We start from the raw sequence: 6,464 nt of genomic DNA, 5'->3' as shown, positions 1-6,464 counted from the left end.
CCCCCAAAATGCCAAAAACGACTGAAAAAGACATACCCAAATTAAATTAGATGCTGTTCTTGAACCCTTTGGAGTAGATTCAAAAGCATGGTCTCTTTATAAAGAAAACACTCTAAAGTTTTATGTATTGTAACTGTAACCAGCATAAAGTTATTGAAGTTGGAACACAAGGAAATTTCAGGTTTTTTCCCTCATCTGAATTTCTCTTCTACTTTGTCAACATGCTGCACATGGAGAGATGGAGATATGGACTGGAAAATCAGATGGAGCTGTAGCATGAAGCCTTTCCTATGACCAGTTAAAGTTTGGTGACAATAGCAGCCACAATTATTATTCTATGAGGGCTTTACTGTAAGTATGTTCATGCGCTCCCCAAAGTGGCCATTTGGAGTCTCCAAATGGCCACTTTGGATACTCCAACTTCAATAAGCTATAACTCCAGAACACTTCCACAGTCATCAATGAGATTCTAATGAAAGGTGGTGTCAAGAGGAATCTTGTTGTATATTCATATTTACTATCAGTATTGTTGAAATTCACCAGGTGATGCATGGACACACTAAAAGCTTATTTTTTCTACTGTGCATTATAATAAAAGAGTCAAAATAAGTTTTACGGTCATAATTTTTATTTATGTAAACAATATAATGCCATGTTATGTAATGTAAACAAAATATAATAATAAAAACACTATAACACAATACAACTGACATATTTACAGTCGTGGATCTTTGTGTTTTGAACTATTGTCTGATAAAGAGTGTTTGTAAAAAAAAAAAAATGTGAAAAAGCTGGAATAGCAGAATATGTAGCTGTTATGAGCAGGGGTCCAGGTGGTCTGAAGGGCAGGAATGTAGGCTGAGGTGGTGTTATATCTGCCTCATCAACACCATGTCAGCTTTCCAAACCTGGAGTTGATGACTCTCCCGTGCTACTGCTGCTTCTTCCCCTTACTGTTGTCCCTCTAGCTCTTCCTCCTCCTCTTCCTCTTCCTCTGGAAGGAGCTGGTCCTTCTTCATCTGAAGAGCTGCTGGGTTTCTGCTCAGAATCAGATGACTAAGAAAATAAGTAAAGAATGAAATAAAAACTACTTTATTAATCCCCAAAGGGAAATATTGTAGTATATAATAATAATTAACTAGAGGAGGCCTTGTTCCGGAAGCTGATGGCTGCAGGCAGGAATGATCTTCAGTCTTACATCGGACCTGAAGAAGCCTCTCACTGAACACACTTTGTTGTTTCCTCCCTGTGTTGTGGAGAGGGTGTGAAGAATCCTCCATCATCTTCATCAGCTTGTGCAGCATTCTTCTTTGGACAATCAGCTCCAGCGCCTCCACAGTTACTCCAAGCACAGAACCAGCTTTCTGGATCAGTCCCCTGTGAACTGTTCCAGTCTGTAACCTCAAAGCCTTCTCTAAGAGCATCTTCAACGTCAGCAGACCAGATTTTGATAGTCTTTGTGATGACTGATTGCTGCTGAACGATGGGCTTGTAGGTGTAGGTGAGAGGAACCAGATTATGGTCAGATCTTCCTAAAGGAGGCAGGGCAGAATAACTGTATCCATTATTCATCTTTGCATAAAATAAGTCCAACATCTTATTTTCTCTGGTGGAACAGCTGACAAACTGCTGGAATGTTGGTAGAGTTGCAGAGAGGAAGACACTGTTGAAGTCTCCGGTGATCGCCATGAATGAGTTTGGATGCTTTGCTATTCAACTTTTACATCCGTGACGCAACGTTTTGCTTCATCAATAAGGAACAGTTACCTCACCTCCACCAACATCCACCTTTACCTCACCTCCACCCACACTCCCCTCACCTAACCTCCACCCACATCCACCTTTACATCACCTCCACCCACATCCATCTTTACCTGACCTCCACCTACATCCAGCTTTATCTCACCTCCACCTACATCCACCTTTACCTCACCTTCACCTACATCCACCTTTACCTCACCTCCACCCTACACCCACCTTTACCTCACCTCCACCTAGATCCACCTTTACCTCACCTCCACCTACATCCACCTTTACCCCACCTCCACCCTATATCCAGCTTTATCTCACCTCCACCTACATCCACCTTTACCTCACCTCCACCTACATCCACCTTTATCTCACCTCCACCCACATCCACCTTTACCTCACCTCCACCTACTTCCACCTTCACCTCACCTCCATATACATCCACCTTTACCTCACCGCCACCCTATATCCACCCTTATCTCACCTCCACCCTATATCCACCTTTATCTCACCTCTACCTACATCGACCTTTACTTCACCTCCACCTACATCCACCTTAACCTCACCTCCACCCTATATATAGCTTTATCTTACGTCCACCTACATCCACCTTTACCTCACCTCCACCCACATCCATCTTTATCTCACCTCCACCCACACCCCCCTTACCTCACCTCCACCCTCATCCACCTTTACCTGACCTCCACCTACATCCAGCTTTATCTCACCTCCACCTACATCCACCTTTACCTCACCTTCACCTACATCCACCTTTACCTCACCTCCACCCTACACCCACCTTTACCTCACCTCCACCCTATGTCCAGCCTTATCTCACCTCCACCTACATCCACCTTTACCTCACCTCCACCTACTTCCGCCTTTGCCTCACCTCCACCCACCTCCATCTTTATCTCACCTCCACCCACACCCCCCTTACCTCACCTCCACCCTCATCCACCTTTACCTCACCTCCACCTACATCCACCTTTACCTCATCCCCACCTACATCCACCTTTACCTCACCTCCACCCTACATCCACCTTTACCTCGCCTCGACCCTATATCCACCTTTATCTCACCTCCACCTACATCCACCTTATCCTCACCTCCACCTACATCCACCTTTACCTCACCTCCACCCTACATCCACACTTTACCTCACCTCCACCCTACATCCACCTTTTACCTCACATCCAATCACATCCACCTTTACCTCACCTCCACCCTCTTCCACCTTTACCTCACCTCCACCTACATCGACCTTTACTTCACCTCCACCTACATCCACCTTTACCTCACCTCCACCTACTTCCACCTTTGCCTCACCTCCACCCACCTCCATCTTTATCTCACCTCCACCCACACCCCTCTTACCTCACCCCCACCTACCTCCACCTTTACCTCACCTCCACCCTATATCCACCTTTACCTCGCCTCGATCCTATATCCACCTTTATCTCACCTCCACCCTACATCCACCTTAATCTCACCTCCATCCACACCCCCTTTACCTCATCTCCACCTTTCTTCCAACTTTACCTCACCTCCACCCTATATCCAGCTTTATCTCACCTCCACCTCCATCCACCTTTACCTCACCTCCACCCTACATCCACCTTTACCTCACCTCCACCTACATCCACCTTTACCTCACCTTCAACTACATCCACCTTTACGTCACCTCCACCCTACAGCCACCTTTGTCTCACCTCCACCCTACATCCACCTTTACCTCACCTCCACCTACATCCACCTTTACCTCACCTCCACCCTACATCCACCTATCCTCACCTTGAACTACATCCACCTTTACGTCACCTCCACCCTACAGCCACCTTTGTCTCACCTCCACCCTACATCCACCTTAATCTCACCTCCATCCAAACCCCCTATTCCTCATCTCCACCTTTCTTCCACCTTTACCTCACCTCCACCCTATATCCAGCTTTATCTCACCTCCACGTCCATCCACCTTTACCTCAACTCCACCCTACATCCACCTTTACCTCACCTCCACCTACATCCACCTTTACCTCACCTCCACCCTACATCCACCTTTACCTCACCTTCAACTACATCCACCTTTACGTCACCTCCACCCTACAGCCACCTTTGTCTCACCTCCACCCTACATCCACCTTTACCTCACCTCCACCTACATCCACCTTTACCTCACCTCCACCCTACATCCACCTTTACCTCACCTCCACCTACATCCACCTTTACCTCACCTCCACCCTACATCCACCTTTACCTCACCTTCAACTACATCCACCTTTACGTCACCTCCACCCTACAGCCACCTTTGTCTCACCTCCACCCTACATCCACTTTTACCTCACCTCCACCTACATCCACCTTTACCTCACCTCCACCCTACATCCACCTTTACCTCAACTTCAACTACATCCACCTTTACGTCACCTCCACCCTGCAGCCACCTTTGTCTCACCTCCACCTACATCCACCTTAACCTCACCTCCACCTACATGCACCTTTACCTCACCTCCACCTACATCCACCTTTACCTCACTTCCACCCACATCCACCTTTACCTCACTTCCACCGACTTCCACCTTTACCTCACCTCCATATACATCCACCTTTACCTCACCTCCACCCTACATCCACCTTTATCTCACCTCCCCCTACATCCACCTTTACCTCACCTCCACCTATTTCCACCTTTACCTCACCTCCATATACATCCACCTTTACCTCAACGCCATCCTACGTCCATCTTTATCTCACCTCCACCAACATCCAACTTTACCTGACCTCCACCTACATCCACCTTTACCTCACCTCCATCTACATCCACCTTTACCTCACCTCCACCCTATATCCACCTTTATCTCCCCTCCACCTACATCGACCTTTACTTCACCTCCACCTACATCCACGTTTACCTCACCTCCACCCTATATATAGCTTTATCTCACCTCCACCTACATCCACCTTTACCTCACCTTCCACTACATCCACCTTTTCGTCACCTCGACCCTGCAGCCACCTTTGTCTCACCTCCACCAACATCCACCTTTACCTCACCTCCACCTACATGCACCTTTACCTCACCTCCACCTACATCCACCTTTACCTCACTTCCACCCACATCCACCTTTACCTCACCTCCACCCACATCCACCTTTACCTCACTTCCACCGACTTCCACCTTTACCTCACCTCCATATACATCCACCTTTACCTCACCTCCACCCTACATCCACCTTTATCTCTCCTCCCCCTACATCCACCTTTACCTCACCTCAGCCTACATCCACCTTTACCTCACCTCCACCATAACCAACATTTACCTCACCTCCACCCTGCATCCACCTTTACCTCACCTCCACCCTATATCCACCTTTATCTCACCCCCACCTATATCCACCTTTATCTCACCTCCACCTTGCATCCACCTTTACCTCACCTCCACCCTATATCCACCTTTATCTCACCTCCACCTATATCCACCTTATCCTCACCTCCAGCCTCTTCCACCTTTACCTCACCTCCACCCACATCCACCTTTACCTCACTTCCACCCACATCCACCTTTACCTCACTTCCACCGACTTCCTCCTTTACCTCACCTCCATATACATCCACCTTTACCTCACCTCCACCCTACATCCACCTTTATCTCACCTCCCCCTACATCCACCTTTACCTCACCTCCACCTATTTCCACCTTTACCTCACCTCCATATACATCCACCTTTACCTCAACGCCACCCTACGTCCATCTTTATCTCACCTCCACCAACATCCAACTTTACCTGACCTCCACCTACATCCACCTTTACCTCACCTCCATCTACATCCACCTTTACCTCACCTCCACCCTATATCCACCTTTATCTCCCCTCCACCTACATCGACCTTTACTTCACCTCCACCTACATCCATCTTTACCTCACCTCCACCCTATATATAGCTTTATCTCACCTCCACCTACATCCACCTTTACCTCACCTTCCACTACATCCACCTTTTCGTCACCTCGACCCTGCAGCCACCTTTGTCTCACCTCCACCAACATCCACCTTTACCTCACCTCCACCTACATGCACCTTTACCTCACCTCCACCTACATCCACCTTTACCTCACTTCCACCCACATCCACCTTTACCTCACCTCCACCCACATCCACCTTTACCTCACTTCCACCGACTTCCACCTTTACCTCACCCCCACCTATATCCACCTTTATCTCACCTCCACCTTGCATCCACCTTTACCTCACCTCCACCCTATATCCACCTTTATCTCACCTCCACCTATATCCACCTTATCCTCACCTCCAGCCTCTTCCACCTTTACCTCACCTCCACCCACATCCACCTTTACCTCACCTCCACCTGCATCCACCTTTATCTCATCTCCACATACATCCACCTTTACCTCTCGTCCATATACATCCACCTTTACCTCACCTCCACCCTACATCCACCTCTTTCACCTCCACCTACATCCACCTTTACCTCACCTCCACCCTATATCCACCTTTATCTCACCTCCACCTAATCCAACTTTACCTCACCTCCACCCTACATCCACCTTTACCTCACCTCCACCTACATCCACCTTTTCCTCACCTCCACCTACATCCACCTTTACCTCACCTCCATCTACATCCACCTTTACCTCACCTCCACCCTATATCCACCTTTATCTCCCCTCCACCTACATCGACCTTTACTTCACC

This window comes from Telmatherina bonti, assembly GCF_933228915.1.
Source record: "Telmatherina bonti genome assembly, chromosome: 22".
Classification (NCBI taxonomy): Eukaryota; Metazoa; Chordata; class Actinopteri; order Atheriniformes; family Telmatherinidae; genus Telmatherina; species Telmatherina bonti.
The sequence above is the reverse complement of the archived record's forward strand: the minus strand, read 5'-3'. Positions refer to the sequence as shown.